Source organism: Coturnix japonica, chromosome 3, assembly GCF_054131305.1.
Source record: "Coturnix japonica strain WE chromosome 3, WE-NBRP24, whole genome shotgun sequence".
NCBI classification, from domain to species: Eukaryota; Metazoa; Chordata; class Aves; order Galliformes; family Phasianidae; genus Coturnix; species Coturnix japonica.
In genome coordinates this window covers 35,815,867-35,835,543 of record NC_140665.1, presented here as the reverse complement: position 1 = coordinate 35,835,543, position 19,677 = coordinate 35,815,867, and the positions used below count along the sequence as shown (strand labels likewise).

Below are 19,677 nucleotides of genomic sequence, written 5' to 3'. Positions count from 1 at the left end.
ATACCTTTTCAGAAGTTCTATGAAAAAAAGTTTACTCTTCAACAGAATGTCCCATTTGATTTTTTTTTTAATTATTTTTTTGCAAAGCACCACTGTGTTTCTTAATCTTAAAGTATTCTATTCCATGCCCTTTTCTTTTATCTTTGTATCTGTTAAGAGTTTTTTATAGCATTAACAATAGAAATGTAACTTTTCATGCATTTCCTCATTTTCCTTGGTCAGATTTGAATGCTGTTCTTCCTTCATGAATTCCTTGTAATTTCAGTATGGATTTTTCCTAGGTTCCTCTTCTCATTATGTTTGTTTTAAAGCAGTGTGAGCAATCAATACATTTCATTGAATGCCTTTTATAAAACTTTTTCCCCTTTTTGAGTGGCTGTCATTTGTGCATGTACTTCTCTAATATGCCGTTGCTGCTGTGTAAGCTACACAACTGTTATTTGTATTTGCAATTCTAATAACCTTGTCATTGTCCTTTTTGTTGCCGCTGGAAAGTTCTGCTGACTGAGTAAATTAATGTACTGAATCTTCTGCCCTTAAAACCTGCAATGAAATCTGTTGTGAGGCAGAAATGATTTTTTATTATTATTATCCTTTTTTTCTTTTTTGGCAGTCTTACCTCAGTCTTTCCTTGAATTTCTGTTCTGTAATAAAGCACAATGTAGAATAATTGTCCTTTCCTGCTTTGGTTGGTTTGAGTGTCAGGGATGCTGCAGGTCAAAGATGAAGTATGTAAAAGCTTGCTCAGCTTATCGCTACTCTTTGTTTTACCATGTTAGATTTCTTGTAATGTATTCTTGAAATCTTTTAAAAGGAAACATTAAGCTAAACTTTTCATAAGGAGCAAGACTTAGCACAAAGGTGAGAGGATTTATGCCTTCATATAAACTCCCAGAAGCGCAAAAACTTGACTTTTCTTAACCTTTTCCTGGTTTCCACTATATGTTCATCTTTTGGATTAAACTAAAAAATTAAACTTACATAAATACCTTTAGAAACTAGATGGAAGGTTAGTGATTGCATTGTCTCACTCTGTCATATTGTTCGGGTTTTACATAGTAAGAACAGAATATAGATATTTTTGAAACATGAAATACAATACTTAACACATTAATTTACTAAACATGCTATCCATTGCGTAATCCATAAATATGGTATCCATTGCATAATCCATAAAAATGGTACCCATTTGAATGCCATCAGCTTGGATAACTATAACATGGTTAGTCTGCATTAATTATTCATTTAGTTTGATAACTTTATTGTGCACTTGTTTGTAATGAACCAGATAAGTTTGGCTTCTGTTATGTGATGTCATAAAGCAAAACATATCTACTTTTTGTTTGTGAGTGAGTAATCCTGATGTTTTCTCTTGGTTAAACTGTACCTATGTTTCCTAAGGATTTCAGGGAAATATTTAAGCCCTTTGCAATTGTTAATGATGCAGATGTTGAAGTCTTGGCAGGATCTATCTATCTATATAGCAGAGTCAAGTATCTACCAATTTATTGAGAGAGAAAATAAAAAGCTGAGATGGTAGATGACATCTTCCAGGTCATTTCTGTAAGAGCAGATGATTTGCACTTTGGCATATGCTTGTGAACAGGTTACTAAAGGAGAAAACTCTTGTAAACAGTGCGATAGTGTAAAGTGCACTAGTTGTCTTCCCAGTTAAAATACTCTGAAAGGAAATGACAGCTGTGCAGAGGATAATCGAGACTTTAAAATTCTTCTGTTTTATATCAAGCAGGAACATCTAATGCAGGAGGTTCTTTCTTGCCTGCACATTCTCTTGTAGCTTCCGTATCCTGCTCTTTTTCAGCGCACCTGCTTTACCCCTCTCATTGATCAAGGTGAGAATCCTTTACTTCCCAAGCTATTTTCAATCTTTTTTCTCTCTCTCTTGTTTAAAATGTAGATGTGGGATTTGTGGGAAGGCATGTTTTTAGTTTTTATTTACCCTAGTTAATTCCTGTGACTGGCCATGCAATTCGAAAGTTTTAATAGCTTAAAAGACTTTTATTTTCCTTTGTGATTTAAGCCACCAAATATTTTGTTACCATAAATCCAAAGTTACCTCTTTGCTTCTCCAGTTGTATTTATGTTACTAAATAGAAACAAAACATTTTCTTCACATTGAAGTGTACTCAGTGGCAACCATTCTCCCTGACAGTGATCTGGTGTCCTTGAAAGATTTAGCTCAGTGGAAGACTTTAAACAGGTATGAGTGTTACAGTCATTAAGGTATTATTCAAAGTAGGTAGTAATGAATGGCTTTCTGGCTGTAAACTTGACTTTCTGGATATATTTTCTCTTATCACGGAGATATTGGAAAGGACCTATGCCATTAATGGCAGCCTATACCTTTAATTAATAAGGTTTTCAACAGTTTATTTCACTATGGATTTTGCTTCTAGTAAAAAAGAAAAATTTTGTAGTAAGTAATCAAGTTAGCTGCTGTAAATGCCTAATAACCAGTTAATGGTGATCTGTAAATAAGCAATACTTTTCCAGTATTTATAGTAACATGAGTTTTACAGTCATTCATGGCAATATGGGGAATAACTTACGATAGAGCTGATAAGAAAATAAATGACAAACATGGGCAATATTTTAAATGTGTGTTGATTATTCTGATATTAAGCAAACCTGTGTTGATTATTCTGATGTTAAGCAAAGCCTGGTGTGTGCTTTTCAGTTGACGCTTCTACTTTCCTCACCTATGACTGAACCTTTGTCCCTTTAAGAAAACTATTTCTATTTTACAAGGGCCTTTATAAAGCTGATGTGAATAACTGTCCTTTGATTACAAAAAAAGCAACAGAAAAGGAAGGATGTGTTAAGAAAACTGCCGCAGATGAAGTAATTGTCATCTTTATAAAATAATTCTGTAACTTGGGCTCGGTTCCTTCCTCTGCCTGAAAGGTATTTCCTCCCTGGGACAGTGTGGGGATTGCAGGGCTGTAGGGAATTTAGGTGTTTTTAATGGCCATTCTCTTAATTTCTGCAAATCGTGTTCCTGCTGTTTCTTTGTGGAGCGTGGGAATAAAAATATTTTTGGGGTGCAGGCAGGGAGGGGAAGCCATTCCAGAACTGCTTGGACATGTGTCTCCTATCACTTGAGGTGGCAAGCAGACCAGGACATTGGCAGGGAGAAATGTTGAACATATTCTTTTTGTTTTGTTTTTTTTCTCCTCCACCCTTTTCACCCACCCTCACCCTTTTCTCCACCCTTCTCAGTGAGAGAGTTTCTTTCTTTTAATTTCAGCCTGTTTTGGGTCTGCTAGACCTTAGTTTAAGTGTTTTCCTGGTAAAGTCTGGTATGGGTGGGGCTGGTACGTGCCCCACGTGGGGCATGGGAATCTACGTGCCCATGGGAGAAAGCCAGACCCAGAGGTGCTGGGATCACCTACCTCAGCTGTTCTGCAGGCAGGAATGGCAGAATCATGCCCCCACGTTTACACATCAGCTAGCTATGCTATCATTAAAAAATTCAATTTGCAGTGCTAAGCTTTTGTCAATAAACAGGCTTATGCATGAGACAGTGAGACTACCTTGCATTCTAGTGAGGAAGGATGGGTGTCACTGCACATGGCCTCAGTGCCCCATTTTTGGAGAACCATATAGCTCATCTGTAATTTAAGCAGGGATTTGCTACAAGCCACATAGACTAATTCATCTTGCATTCGGAGTTGAGGAAAATTATCTGTAGTAGAGCAGGTGCCTTAATAATAATAGTAGTTTTTACTTTGGTAGCATTCAAAATTAATTATTATGCATTCTGAGTTCAAACTTACAGTTTCAGAGTTGTGGTGGCAACATCAGTGTGGTAGATATTGCCTTGAAACAAAGCACAAAGTGTATAAATGCAAATGACTGTCAGAAACTTTAAAATCTCAGGGGAGGAAAAAAAGAAAAAGGAAACATACTATTTAGACTACAATAATAAAAATTTGGACTGCAGCATGTGGATACATTCCTTGAGACAGCTGGAGTGGACACAGTATTTTTCTTCTGAAAGAGGTACCACAGCCAAAAATGAGAACTGTTTCTTCTTTTCCCCCAGAAAAATAGAAAAACAATTTTTTTTTTCCCTGTCATGATCAAATATATATATATACCTACCCAAACAGTATTTACAACATAAAAATGAAACTACAATGCATACAAAATTTTTATGGTATAGCAGAACTGGCTTCATCATTTTTATCACTAATCAAAGACACTTGTGATAACCTAGAGCTGATTTAAATATGTAAGTCTAAGCCATTCTGCGGTTGTGCCTGCTATATAAATCTGGGTGTAAATATGACAGTATGTCTATTCATTTTGAGGATATTACTATGTTGTGAAGAGAATGTGTGTAAATGAAGTTGGGTCACAAGTATTACAGCTTTACTAGAAAACGTCTGTGAGCTGAAATCTGAATGTAGGCAATATTAATTATGTGTGGTTTGTTAGTCTGTGCACGTTGTATATGAAGAAATTGGGCTTGAAGTTATATTTCTCCTGCACTGTCTGAAATAATATTTGCATTCTCTTTATCACGATAAAGATCATGGGACTTATTTCAGAAAATGCTAATTCTTAGATGTACTTCAAATGTGAGCTGATCAACTTGCTGTTGATCCATGGAAGTACAAAGGAGAAGGAAGCTGTACGTGATGCTCTTTGAGCTGTTGATACATGTTCACTAAAAAGACGCAAATTTTATCTGTAGAACATTGGATTGTATTTTTTGTTTGAGACAAGAAACTGAAAAAGTGCCATTCAAATATAAAAATAACAGTTACTTTTTTTTTTTTTTTTTTTTTTCTAACCACAGCAAGAAACTAAATCAACACTATGTATTAAAAGATACTGCAGCTCCCATTTAGCATAGCAGCTACTGTAAACATCCTCTTTGGCTTCCACGTTTTTTTCTTCTCAAATGTGTGAAGTTTATTTTTTAAGGAAGAGGGCTAATGGCTATCTCATTTTACCCTTCATATGCTTATCCCTCTGAAGTGCTTTCTAAAGCATTGCACCTAAAAATTTTTCAGTGCAGGATTTTGTTTATTGCTTGTTTTCCCCTTCAAAAATGTTTTTTTCTTGTTTTCTTTGAGGAAATCTAGGCAAACTAGAATAAGTCATTTCAGGAACATAGCAGCACACAAGAAATCTGATGTGCAGAGATGCTCACATTTGTTCATGGCTCTGCTCTCCTAGACATCTTTAGCAGCAACACTGAAGCTGGCACTTTCCTTGGGCACACATACATGCTATTACATGTTTCCCATGTGTTTGGACTTCTTGTTCTGACCTCTGATGGGCCTGCAGTTGGATGTTGCACCTGAGAAATTTACTCTGGAGAAAGACTTGTAAAAAAATAAATATTCTTGGCAAATATTCATGCCAGAAAATTATTATTTCTGATGAGACAGACTTTGACTAGTTAGATATAGTTAACAGTTGTTTATTTCTTTTCTCCAAATTGTTTCTTTATTGGGAGCTGTCGATAGGGAGGACAGAAGAATGCAAGGATTTGCTGTACCTCTTGTTTTCCTCCTGCCTTGATCACAGTATCTCCTTGGCACATAAATAAGGCTGAATTTCATTTACAACAAGGACATGTGTACAAGGAGAGATGTGGAGTGGCATGCTATGTGAAATGAGTGATGTAATGTTTAGCCCTACTATGCATCACCTTCATCATTTTCAATGAGTTTATCTTTCAGATACATCGTAACAGCAGCTTTTCCTTACTCAGTTATGTTTATCTCCAAACTTGACTAACATCATTTATTTTTTTCTCCAAATGGTACTCAACCATGCTTAGATTTCTTTGGCTATCTTGTACAAATTACTTTTATTATCATTCTTTTAAAATGTCAGAAAAAATGTTCAAACATGATGGTTTTCAAACTCATTTTGGTACTTTGGCTTCACGTTCTCAGTTAAGACTCTCTGCTTTTGGTTTAACACATCGCCACTGTTCTTAAGAGAAAAAGATTTGAAGCATTGCTGTTTGCTAGCACATCTGCAGAAGCTGTGAAATCATGGGCTATCAGGAAGAGTGCTTTTGATGAGTGATACCATTTACTGAGAGTTGGGCTGAGAAAGCTCAGTTCCATCTCCACCTCGAGGCACTGTGGCCTGGTACCCTGTCAAGTACCTGTGAGGAGCCAGCTGTGTAAGGCTGTCCCAAAGCTAGATGAATGCTACATGTGGGACTGGAGGGGAGGGCAGGGGCTATGGCCTGGCAGTGCTTCCTTCCTCAGTTACTTCCTTCAAGAGTTCAAAGCTTTCTGCTTCAGTACAATGCAGGACTTATTGCCAGCCTTTTCCCATGGTGCACAAATGTACCTGAAATAGTACTTCTACCTCTGCTTGGAAGTAGTCTTTTTTTTGTTGATATTGTTTCATTAACTTTCTTCTCAGCTTTGTGTCTTTATCTCTGTGTGCATTCACAATAGTGCATACTTCTGTGAAGTAAAGCAGGGAATGTCCCCACCACTGTCCTTGCATTCCAAATAGGATTTCACCGGTATGTGATGCCTCATGAATTTAATTTCCTAGTGAACTCTCTTTCCAAATATGATATAAAACCACATTTCTTCTTTGCCTTTCATCTTAATACTTCTTCCTTGCTTTGATGTATTATTTACCTCTGTACCTTTATTTTTTGACACCTGAGATCATATTAGAGTACAGCGTATGAGAAGCATATAGACAAGCATAGGTATGCACAATATTTAAAACTAGTTATAATTTTTCTGAAAGCAGACAAACAGATAATATCATTTGAAGGTTGAAAATAGTTGAGCCCAAACATTTTGTTTTAAATACTTGGGTTGGAGAAACAGAATTCAGAGAATGTGACAATGTCAGAAGCTATGACATTCTTCAGACAAAAGCAAAATTTGAAGGGGAAGAAAAGGTAAAAACTTTTTTTTTTTTGTTATTTTCTTACTGAACAGTCAGTAATAATGGAGAGAAAAAAAACAAACCAACAAAACCAACTATTTGTAGATCACTGATTCGGATTCCTCAGAAATATCATAAGTCCAGTGAGAAATCCAGTCACCACTCTTAAACCAGATATCTGGATGTTTCACAGTAAATGGCTCAAATGGCTGGAAGAGTCTAACTTTGTGTATGCAGAGCAATTTGCATATGAAGCAGAAGTGTGGTGTGAACACTGCTAAATAAATATTAGTAGCTGACTTGTTTTTCTTCCAAAGATACACAAGAACACCATTTCTAATGGGCCTTGTTCCTGGTACATCTGTATGCACTGTGTTCTGCCATGAGACAGTAATTGAGTTAAATGTGAATGAGTAGTGTAGCCCTGTCAGATTTGTGCTCTGCTCAGGTTAAATTTCGCTTCTCAGCAGTGCTAATTACAGCGTTGCACTAATATTAACTAAACTGCTTTCTTCATGTTACTGACCTGGCACTTCTGATTCAATTTCAGTGAGCTTAGGCTTTTGGCTTTCTGCACAGTTCAGGATGTTTTCCGGTTCCATTCTGTGAGAAATAATTAAACATCAGTAAAGACATTCAAAATGATGTTCTCTGTGTTTTTCTGCTGTCATTAGAAAGTAATTGCATCAAGAGTATGCCTAAATACGTCTGTGGATTTTTAAAAGATGCAACAGTATTGCGTGCCTGAAAGTAAAACAGAATCAATCAATCCTCCTCCCCCTTCCCCTCCTTGGCAGCTCTAAAATTTCTATTTCCTTCCCTTTTTGTTTTTTGCTATTTACTTCAAATTCTTCATTCAAATGCATCTTCGTTACCAGCTTAAGAGATAGCTGAGAGGATGTCCATCAAATGAGATTTCTTCATCTGTAAGAGGAGCTCAGTGACTCCCAAGGGAAAGTCAAATAAATAGTTCTACAACTATTAAATCTTCTAGGTAAGGTGTAAATATATGTACTTGTCTGGATAAAGCTACATAACTTTTTATGATATTATATGGAATTTTAAATTTATTTTCATTGTTTTAATTAATCCCGGATTATCTGGAACCTGAGCCAAGAGACCAAAGACTCAAAATATCATCTTGAAGAAGATAGGCACACCTATCTGATAATTTGCTATTTAGGTGCTGGGAAAACCCTCTACTCAATGAAGCCCTGTGCAGATACTTACATGCTCTGTGGTGGTACATGATGGTACATATGGCAGTGAGCAATATGTTATGTATAGCTGAACTCTGACTGAGACATTTGAATCTTGCTGGTAGTCGTTTGGCAATGTCAGTATGTGCCACTGCTATTGCCTTGATAACCTTTGTCAGACTGCAAGGCAAGAGAATATATAATTTTTCTCTTTGATTTCCACATGCAAAATTTCCTTCTCTCTTTGTGGTCAAGGACTGTTCAAGGGCAGAATTTCTGAAGGAACAGAGGAAGTCTGATGACCCTTCATATTATAACATTGTGGTAGGCAAAATTTTTCTCTCTGACAGTGAAGCAAAGCATTGGTTTGGAAAACTTTGAGAAAAGATGTTTAAAATCTTTTCATTGTACTGAGGAGTAAGCAGGAGCCTTACAGCAAAGAGAAGAAAAAAAATTAGAAAATTAAAGCGAGATAATTGCTTTCCTAAAAGTAATATGGAGGTTTGATATTTACACACTCACTCACACCACAGAATCCTTCATTAGAAACGTGAAGATTGTCTTAGAAGAACACTGATAACTCCTGTGCTTAGTACGGAGGTGCCCAGTAGTACTACTCTGTGTTTATCCTCTGGGAACATAAACAATGAAGATGCTCGTGGCTTAAGGCAGGCCCTGAAAAGGATTGCAGAGCATAAGTCTGTCTTTCCAAATGTTGAGATAAAGGCATGTTAATTTATAGCACGTAATACTAGCTGAAGGTTCTGCTCATAAATGCAAATCTTTATTATGGTTTCAGTAGCTTCATCATTTTAGACACCGGCTTCTGCTTCTCTTTGATGCAGCCAGATAACTTGAATTATATCATTAGCAAGGGAGATGTTCTTATGCCAAAACCTCCTGCCAGTCAGCGTCTCATATATCACCCTTCCACTTTCTTTACTGCTATTCTGCATAATACTTCTCTATGTGTTTCTCCTGAATCTCTTTAGCTTTCTACTTTCATAATAGCATACCACTTAATTAAACTAGCTGGCTGAGTATAAACAGGACTATTAATGATAGATAGCATCTATACATAAGATAAAAATATTTTTACAGTAACTCATTTAAGAGGCTGCTTCAGTTTGTGTTAAGTGTAAGGGTAATTTGGGTGGGAAGGGCTTTGGGAACTGGGCTGGTTTACGGGATGGAAAGAAATTATTGTCCCTCTTTATATAAATGTTCCACCTCATTTTGACTATTTAAGGAATTGGTAGTAATCAAGTTCTTCTGGAGGGGAGAGGAAATTTCAAGAAATACTTCTTTTACTGAAGGGGCAAATTTCTATTAACAGGTCCGGAGCCACTGAAATATTAATGTTAATCGAAATGATTAAAAGTGATGTTTGAAATCTAGCTTGGTATTGCTTGGTGTATAAACCCCAGCAAGTTTCGTCTTCCCAAGGTCAGTTTTGATGTAATTAAATTTAGCTTCAGTGCTGCTTTTGTCAGGTGGAGCTTCCCTTGATCAGTATGGTAGGGGCTGAGATTGTGTGGGAATGCTTCTTTGAAATAAAATTCTTTGGCTTGTTGACTTAGAAATTATGGTGATGTTTCTTTCATCTAGCCTTAGGACATTACTCATCTGACTTAATTTTAAAACTAATGAGTTTAGTAGGGAATACAGTTTTTCATAGTTGATCTCTAAAGCTATAAAATGACAACCCTCCCCCCCCACCCCCCTCCTTTTTTTTTTTTTTTAATGTGGCAATTGACATCTCTCAGAAGGAAAGCTGACAGAATGGTTTCTCTTGCGGTAGTTTCTACATTTACTGTGATATGGTGGATAGCAGCATCCATCCATGTTTTTCTGCCTACCCAAGGGAGAATTCAAGTCGTAAGTGGAAGCATATAATGAGATGGTGGGGTGGGGGAAGGATGGAGAGAAAAGGGGAAAACAGTATTATTATTTTATTAGCTCAAAGCAGCAATACTTTTATTATTATTAATAATTAATTAATTAATATTAATTTTTACATTTCTACCTGTAAGAGGCCCTAATGTGTTTAAAGTAACATTTATTTTCAAAAGAATGTTAAGTGTTAGACTTTAAGTTGTGGCCCATCTTCCATATCCTTGCTATAGGAAACTACTGTGGTAATACTATTTAGTGTTTAGTCTTTGCTTTGCTTAAATTAATATAGCTACTTTTAAAAGCTTGATAATTGAGTTTTTTCTTCAAAATTGCAGTTCAGACAAAGATGGATCATAAATCTTAACATGTTCTGAAGGAGTAGAAGGACTCTAATAATTGTCCATGTGCCAGGTATAATTATTTCCTATGAATTTACCCTTAAGTATGGAGCTAAGCCCATTCTCTATGAAATTTAAACTGTTAAGCTTCTGGAAAAAACATATAATAGAAGTTATCAGAGGAGACACAAAGGCCATTGAATTGCAAACATGAACGTAGTAGAGATTTACAGAAGAGTACTTTGCTCTGATTAATAAATAGTCAAGCTGAGCACTAATTGTAATGCTATCTATTTCATGAAATAATAGTTTGAGTGGGCTGTCAAAGCTGAGAGGGCACAAAGTTAAGAAGTAAAAAACAAGTTCAGAGGATGGGGCAAACTCATCAACAATCGACTTTGATGTTTGATATGTTTCCCTATGGGAGTGCTCAAAGAACTGGCACTGCCTTGCTTGAACCTCAGACTTTGTTAGCTCTGCTTTTTTATTTCTTTGCGTCAACTTAGCGAGATCAATTAAAATGATTGTTTATATTCTAAAACTTAGTAACCAGCAACCTTGCTAAGGATCAAGGCAGCGCTATGGACTTTATCTATTTTAGGAATTTGGCTATTTTCTTGGATTGATGAACAACAATTTCTAGATGCCTGCTTGTCTCTGACAATAGGCGGGGTCTGTGTATGTGCAATTTTAAACTGATAAAACACAGTAACATATAAAAAGCTAAAAACAGACCCTATCCAGGTGATGTATTTGAATTCCTATGGATTTTAACACAAGTAAAATAAGAATAGAATTACTAAAAGCTGTCAGTTATCATTTCTGACATTAACTGTTCTGCTTTATTCCCACCTCATGCTTTGCTCCACAAAAGCAATCACATGGAGAATTTTGTGGCATGTTATTTTCAGATTTTCTCCTCTTCTCAATGGATGAGGAGCCAGGCATCTAGCTTCTCCTTAGACGTAACTAAAAGAAAATAATGAAGCTAATTTGATTTTATGAAAATCAGTTTCTTAAAGAATCAAAAGAGTATTATTATTTCTGTCATGGCTTTAGCATTTGCCTCGTTCTCATGAAAAAATCATTTAGCTGTGCTTCAGTATGTTAGTATTTTTATCCGTCTGAGGCTTTGTATACATGAGTGTTTGTTTCTGATCAGTGATGTGGTCTAATACAAATTCCCTATTGGTCCCTGCTTAGTGCTTGGTGATTCTGTACCTGGTTTTGACAAGCATGAGCTGGTTTCTTCTCAGAGGAAATGAAACCAATTTCAGATCTGCACCAGTGCAGTTTATCTCACTCTCCTTCCTACACAAGGTATTTACATGATCTGGATTATAAAAGACTTGAAATCTTTAATCTGGTTCATAATCATTTTCAAGGAAGCTAAAGCAGAAAACACAGTGAATTGTGCTTTGTTTTTTTGTTTTTTTTTTAATTATTTTTTATTTTTTTTTAGCTTTGATATTTCTTAAAATTCATTTTTAAATTACGTTTTCTTATTAGGCACTTACCTTTTGATTCTTAGTGCATTGTCCTACTGCTCAGCTTTGAGGTATTCCCTCCACATGGCGAAGAGCTTTAAGAAGAATTAAGTCGTTGTTTTTGTTTATTAACTTCACAGTGCTATACACAAGTATAATAGTTATAATTGTTATAATTAATATCATTTAGATATTAGATAATATCATTTAGATGTAGTAAGTGCATTTTTTTTAAACAATCCTAAAATAAAATCCACTTTTTTTTCTCTGATGTTGAAAGTTGGAAACTGGTGGTTGTTCTCCACCAGTTTATGCTGGTTGAGAAGTGACATACATGTTCAGCCTTCTTTGTTAGTGTTTGATTAGTTGTGAAGTGCACACAACTTGCCAGTTTGTGTTAATGACTCTGTGAAAGAAGTCCATAAAAAGATGGACCAAGCATTTTTCTTTCCCTCTGATTTATAAGAGCAATTGAAAAATGCTTCTTTATCATCAGCACATACCAAATGGAGAATTAATTTAAGCTTATTTAGAAAGTGCAGAGAAGGAGAGAAAGGGGGATGGACTACCATTAAGAGAGGATGTGAATTCCAAGTATGGTGGATAAGAAATGAATCAGCAGCCTTGCTGCTGATTTTTTATTATTATTTCAAGGCATAACTCTGTTGTGATGTAGGACTTTCAGATGATTGGAACTGACAAGTGTTAAAAACATGGTAATGGGCTATTACTAGGGCTTGTTGAAAATGAAAAGAATCACGTTTAGGAAAACACTTTCAGAAATGTGGTTTTGTTCCAATAATGAAAGAAATGGAAAGCTTCCATTTTGTCTTGACAAAAGACAAGATGGATGCCTTCTCTCCTTCCTCCCCCATCCCTGGATTGGCACAGCACCATGTGGTGTGCTGGCCCAGCTGCGCACTGTGAGTAAGCCCAGCTCTGTGCAATGGGTTTCTCTCGTCCCTGGTTTGCAAGCAGACATTCTGCATCTTCTGAGAAACATTTATCATCCAGATGTGACTGCAGGAACATTTTCCAGTGAAGACTATAAGGGTTTTAAATTTTCTACTAGCTTTAGCATATTCAGTCACTATACTCCTGCTCAGGTCATCATTACGAACCTTCTTTAGGATGTGGTAATACTCACTTGTGGCTTATGTGATTTAAGGATTTGAGTCTTCTCCAAGCCCCTGACAGACAAATGTCTACATCAGGAATGGACAATGTCAGTATAAACACGTGTTGGGAACGTTGTGTCATGTGTTTTTTCTGGAATTATACCTCTTAGAATAATTTTTTCCTATTCCTCCAGAACTGTCCTGGTTTCAGCTGAGACAGTGTTAGTAGTGCACCATTTTTTTTGGTAGTTTCTTTGTGATGGGTGTGATGGGGCTGTTCAGCGGGAAATGATGCAGTTAGTATGGCATGTTGGCAGAGTGTGGGACAGTGTGGAGCCAGGACAATGGGCCTGAATTTGGCAGTGGTTATTCCATATCATGTGGAATCATGCAGAAGGTCGTAAGCTGGAGCTATCCCACTTCTTGGGGACTGACTGGATGTCAGTCAGTGGGTTGTGCTGCTACTGGAGCATCAGTCAGCAAGAAGTTGTATTGTTATTGGGTGGGTTTCCTGGTGGCAGATTGCATTGTGGATTTATACAAGGACTGCTCTGAAAGCAGTGCCTTCTAATTTATTACATCGGCCCATGGCATCAGAGGCAGATGGTGGTATGAGAGTAGAGGTTGAACATTCCCACTAATATTCCATTGCATTTTTTTGCCATGCAACAGATAGCAGCAGGGAGACAATGTGACAGAATACTGCTTGATGTTCAAGTGTGTATGAAGCAAAGATGTGGAATTAAATTCCTCCATATGGAAAACATTGCACCCATTGATATCCATCGATGCTTGCTGAACTATTATGGCGACCAAAGAGTGGATGTGCGCACAGCGAGGAATGTGTGGTATGTTTCAGCAGTGGCGACAGTGGCATGGAAGCCAAGTCATGTTCTTGGACCTCCATACGCAGCTGTCACACCACAAAATGTAGTGTCTCCATCAGCTCTCCCATGCAAATTAACTAATAGTGATGACTACACTGAAAACTATTGTTTTGTAACTAAGATTTTTTTCTATCAGTGCTATAGTGCTCTTCAAATCTCTTGTAGTTTCTATGGGAATAAATAGGAAGAATTACCTTCAGAGCAATCTACATATATTATTTTGTTATAATTGCATTTCTTTTCCCCACTTCTTTCCTGTCTTACTGAATAGTTATAATCTCAACTCACAAATTCTATTTTGCTTCCAGTTCCCTCCCTTATCTCACTGGAGCGAAGGAGCAAAAGGCTGTGTGGTGCTTAGCTGCCTGCCAGGTTAAACCAGAGCATGCATTATGATTTGGATGAAATTCTGATTTGGCCTTCCAAAATTACCTGGCAAAAGGAGAAAGCATAGCTTTAGCATATTTGATGGACTGAGGTTGTCTGGTCATATAAAATGAGCAAATGCCAAGTGTTGTTTTGAGATGATGTTAACATAAGAAAATCAAGTGATAATAAAACAGAGGTTTCCAAATAGATTCCAACACTATGTTTGACAGATGATTAAAAAAATAAATAAAAAAATTACAGTTGGTTTTATGAGGAGATGGGGAACATCCATACTGTTATTTGAGAAAGGATGCCCAACAATCAAGGTCACTGTACTCAGAGCAGGCTCTGAGGCAGCGCTCAGTCACTGTAAGCTGACCACTGAAACACCACCCTCTGGAGATTGGTCCTGTTGGTCCTGTTCCTATCCATCTGTAACTCCAAGTGATGGCATTTTCTACTCCATGGTAGAGGAAGAGCTCATGAGTGAGTCTGGTATTGAGTGGTTTGTTATGCTTTTACCTAGTGTGACTTGTGACAGAAGGAATACACAACACTCTGTTTTTTTTTTTTTTTTTTTTTCTGAATGCAAATACTTCCATCTCTGTTTTACAAACACTTTTACACTGACTTTGCTCACCTTGTCTATGTATTTAAAATTTATGTAACTCCTGAGTTATAGAATCAGCTGGTTTAGAAAACATCTTCAGGATCAAGTCCAACCATGTGCCAAGTGCCTTGTCTTTTCTAGCGACAGCTACAGCAGCAATTAAGTATATTAATCCTGAGGGATATTGTGTGCTTTGAGCAAGGTGAGAAGTTTGTTGTCACAGCACCTTTTGTTTAGTCCCCTGGTTACCCTATGCCTCAGTAATGTGCTCTATGAAAGAAAGTACAAACAGGGAAGAATTTCAAAGGACACTTTGATGCAGTTCGGATGAGTTTCACAGGACTGAGTTAAAGCTCATTGTTAGCATGTGTGCCACGCATTGGTAAAGGGACGCCAAGGAAATCACTGGATATTTATTTCTCAGCCCCAACATAAGTTTCACTCCTGAAGGTTTTCAGAAAGTGCAAAGTAATTTATAGGTCTTTCATAAAGAACAAACCTGATTTCTGACTTCAGCTTGTGACTTACAGGGAACAAATCATTTCTGTTGTATGAGATATTGACAATGGTGCATTATTAAATGGTTAGAAGTTCAAAGAATAAGTTTGGATGACTGTGGCATGGCTGGATTTATGACTGACATTAGAATAGTTAGAAAACTTTTGATAAGTTTAGATTCTTTTCTTCTTAATAATTTTTTCATATTGCAGCATGGATATATTCTGCTGGAATAAATCTGCGCAGAAAGAATTACAAGGTATTACATATAACAGAAGATTAGGGAAAAAGACAGGGGTGAAAGAAGAAAAGCTTTATTTTCTTTGAATTAAAATTCAAAATAAAATAGATATGAAATGAAATACTGAACCTTAAAATTAAAGATTCATCTATTATCCTGTGATTGTAAGGCTGAATCTTCTGCCTTGTGTACTTCTGATAACTGTACATCAAACAATATTGATGACTGTAGATACTTTCAATAATGAGAGAAAACCACTACTTTATAAAAGCATACAAAACAAAAATAGGCAGGTAGTGGAGTAAACATATATGACAAGGGGAAATTTTAGCAAATGAGAAGCATGTTTAGGTTTTGTTTTCCTTTGGGTATCAACAGAGCCTTCTCTTTAAGATTTTTTAAAAATAATTCTGGATTGTCACAGCTGGCACCTAGAAACTGTATGTATCTTGGAGTATCTCTCTGCCTTGGTAGACAGAGACATAGATTCACAGAATAAACTTGTTCCCAAATTCAAATTAATTTTGATTGCAAAGCAATGATTTTTGCCTCTTAGTTTTATTCAGAGGTCTTATCTGGGACTTCAACTTCTCCAGCATTAGTGGTTATAGTTATGCAAAGGCATCTGGCAAGACCGGAAGCTCCTGCACCAAAATAAAACAAAACAACTTAATTCTGCTTGGTTTTATATCCCTGGAGTTGTCTCTTTCCTGGCCAAAACATGGGAAGGTAAAAGCGATTGTATCCGTGAAAGCTTCCCATGGCTCTAGAAGATACATGCATTTCTGCTTAGAAGTAATTGGGTCCCTCCACTTCCCTCCACTGCACACACTTTTACGTTCATTTCCATTCATTCTTTCTGATGTTCTAAACCTACTTTATTCTAGTTGGACATCAAAGTAATAAAGCAGGAATGAGTCATCCATGCCTTTGATGAGATAAAGACATCTTAACACCAAGTTTTATTTTAATTGCTTTTTATGCTGCACAAGGGAATTCTAAATAGCCAAATGAGCTTTCTGTAGACATCTGTGATTAGTAAAACTGGCTGTTCCCAGAAAATGATAACCTAGAGAAGAATTGCTTTTTGACAATTGAAAAAGGAAAATGTTAGATTTTCCCCCTATTGGCTACATGCCAAATTGTTGTAAATGCTTCAGAACTGATCAAGACTCTTACAGCAGGAAGCAGTAATTAAACATTTTAAAATTTTATTCTAAACTTCTACTATTAACTTAGAAGCCAAAATATGTGATTTAAAAAATTAGAGTCTCCTCTTAAGTGTAGGAGAGTTGATGAATCTGAATCTAGCTGCGATTTGATTGACTGTTGTATTAATATTTTTCGTATATCTTGATAACCTGTCACATGGATGAGTTCCTCAGAGTTGAAGTGCAAAGAAATAAAGGAACTTTCTTAAGGCCTTGCAGGAATGGTACACTGCAGCATGCAATGGATCGTCTTACTAGTGAAAGTCAGTCAGGTACAATCATCACAACCGTATCTGCTGACATTGCTGCTTTTAAAATAGTGTCAGATCTCTCCCTGACACTATTCTGGGATAATCAGGTGATTTCAAGGGTGTAACATATCCTGATTTAATTTACTGGTCTCTAGCCAAGCAATGAACTGAAAAATAAGCAAACTACCTGTGAGATGTTAGCAGATTTCTGACAAAACTGTACAGCTTACAGCTTCCTGGCATAACTCCTGAGGAAAATTTTCTGTATAATTATTCCTAGGGAAAAGTCAGTTCTACAGCCTTTAAAGTACTCACTTTCTCACATAGCGAAGGTATCTTTGGATGTGGGTACCTGCTAGATCTTTTTCGCATCTTGAAGTATGATTTCTGGATGTCCTTTATTCTTTACTTTTAGGAAGTACAAATGACATAAGCATCATGTTTTCTTGCTGTTGATGTATGAGTATGTACACCTGAAGATGTCTGCCTAGCCATAGTTGCATAGAGCCCCCTATGATATGAATTGTCATTTAAATAGTCTTATCTTAGATTCCAGGATAGTTGTAATAAGTTCTGAAAAAATTGTTATCTTCACTACAGAACTGTGCTTTAGAGAATATTTATCTTTAAGGGAAGAAGATTCTGCAGTGGAGACAACAGACATTACTCTTTCACCATCTATGAATGATGAGCAGTGCTTAACCTCAAAATGTCTGTGAATCAGACTCTCATAAGAAGGCATTATATTTCCTGACTGGAGTCACATTTCTTTTTTCCCTTTCTCTCTGTCCCTTTACCGTTCCTCTATCCTTTTCCATGTGTAAATATCTGTGTGGAACCACTGCATTCATACCACTCCTGCCTTTCCTCCATCTGCATGCCCTTCGGAGCCCGCATTTCAGAGAAAAGAAATATACAAACCATTTATTCATTCATTCAGCTCTTTCCTGCCTCTTCCTTGTTTGCAGAGCGAGCAGGAAGCTATTTGTGCCTGGTGACTCACCATCAGATTTTACGAGGGGATTGTGCTGAACATCTCTGATTCACACACTCACTGCTTTGTCGGAGGTCAATTCCTTGGCAGCGCTCCCCTTACATACCCTGTGAGTACTCAGCTGTTGATCTCAAGAGCTTGAAGTCATTTCTGCCTTCCATGATAGCTGCTACAGAGCAGCTACCAGTGTGACAAATTCTGTTTCTTTAGTGAGAATTTGTACCAGGCACCCAGGCAGTGTCCAGACAAAGTTCCAGCGGGCTTTCTCCCTTTCCCTGCACTCAAAAGCATGCACCTGATTTTGCTTTCCTTAATTCAGAGATCTGTGGAGGTGAACATACAAAATCTGATTAGATGTTGTTTGTAGCCTTTCACTTTGTACCTCCTCTCATATCCCATAGTTGCTTCTTGCCCCTTTAGCTCTCTCCTAGCATTTTCTGCTGCTTTCCTTCAGGATGTGAATCTTCAAGATGCCAGACTGGCAGCCTGTGACTCAAGCAGCTATCAGCTCTAAGAAGTTAAGGAGATTTCTGTGAATTTCAGTCAAGCTGCAGCAACCTACCTGGGGGTTTGCCTTTTACTTGTTTGTATTTTTCTAACCCTTTTTGTGTGTTTTTGAGCATATACTTGTGTTATTGTATACCTCTGGTAGCATACATATTCAGCAGCATATTGAGAGGTCCAAGAGGCAGTCCTATGAGCACTAATAGTTATCTATGAGCTGCCTAGGTAACTTTGCTTTCTTCCAGCATACTGATGATGAGGTACTTTCCTTCTTGCAAAATGAACTACAGTACAGGTTATATGCAAGACCTTGAAAACCGAAAGGTTAGTTGATGGCTTACCAGTGATACAATATGTGAAAAAATTGTTACGAATTTGCAACTATTTTTAGGTTGTAGTTGTTTTTAGATTAAACACAGAAAAGTTACTTTACTTAAATTCATAGAAAAACCTTGGAAAAGTTTAAATAAACTTTCCAGTGATGAGTACAGGGTTTTGCTTTTGGACACTGCCAGCCAATTTCCATTTAGATTCCCCTGTATTGCTCCATTGCTGCAGAACTTTTACATGGAGCTGTTCTTCCACTCATGAAAACACCAGGCCCTTGTGGATCTCACCCTTCCTGTAAAGTCTTATTTTCCATGGGTTTGTATTTCTGTTCTAAGCCATCTGCATCTTTCTATCCCAAACATATCAATTGTTCTTTATGTTTTGGTCATGTCTGTTTTTACAGTCTCATGGGAAATTCTTTGGTTCTGATCTCTCTCCCTGTTTTGCCCTATGATTCTCCTACTGTTTATTATTCTTCTTTTTTCCCCCAAATTCCATTTCTTCAGGGAGTTAGTCAACAAAAAGCCTTTGGGAATCTGTCAAGGGAGAGGAACAGAGCTGTCTGGTCTTAAAGGACGCTTTTCCTAGGGCACGTGACATCTCCATCCCCAGGTGTAGGAAGTGTAGGTGAAGGAAGAAAAAGAAATCAAGAGACTGGCATGGCTGAACCTGGACCTGTTGATCAAACTGGAGAGCAAGAAGAAAATGTACCAGCAGTCGAAGCAGGGACCAATAATCTGGGAGGAGTTGCTAGAATGTTGCTAGGCTGCGTAGAAATGGGGTCAGGAAGGCCAACACACAACTGAAACTGGATTTTGCAATGGATACAAAGAAGAAC

At 37.1% G+C, this 19,677-nt stretch overlaps 1 protein-coding gene across 5 annotated transcripts in view; it reads left to right on the top strand.

Moving 5' to 3' along the window:
• CHRM3 (cholinergic receptor muscarinic 3) overlaps nucleotides 1–19,677 on the top strand; it is a 252,239-nt gene that overhangs the window by 43,612 nt on the left and 188,950 nt on the right. Inside the window, exon 1 of one of the 5 annotated variants that reach the window (XM_085541289.1) lies at nucleotides 18,093–18,114. The exons of the other annotated variants lie outside the window; for them this stretch is intronic. The gene's annotated coding sequence lies outside the window, so the exon portion shown is untranslated. Of the gene's footprint in view, nucleotides 1–18,092; nucleotides 18,115–19,677 lie in introns of those variants that run through there. 5 annotated transcript variants of the gene reach the window in all.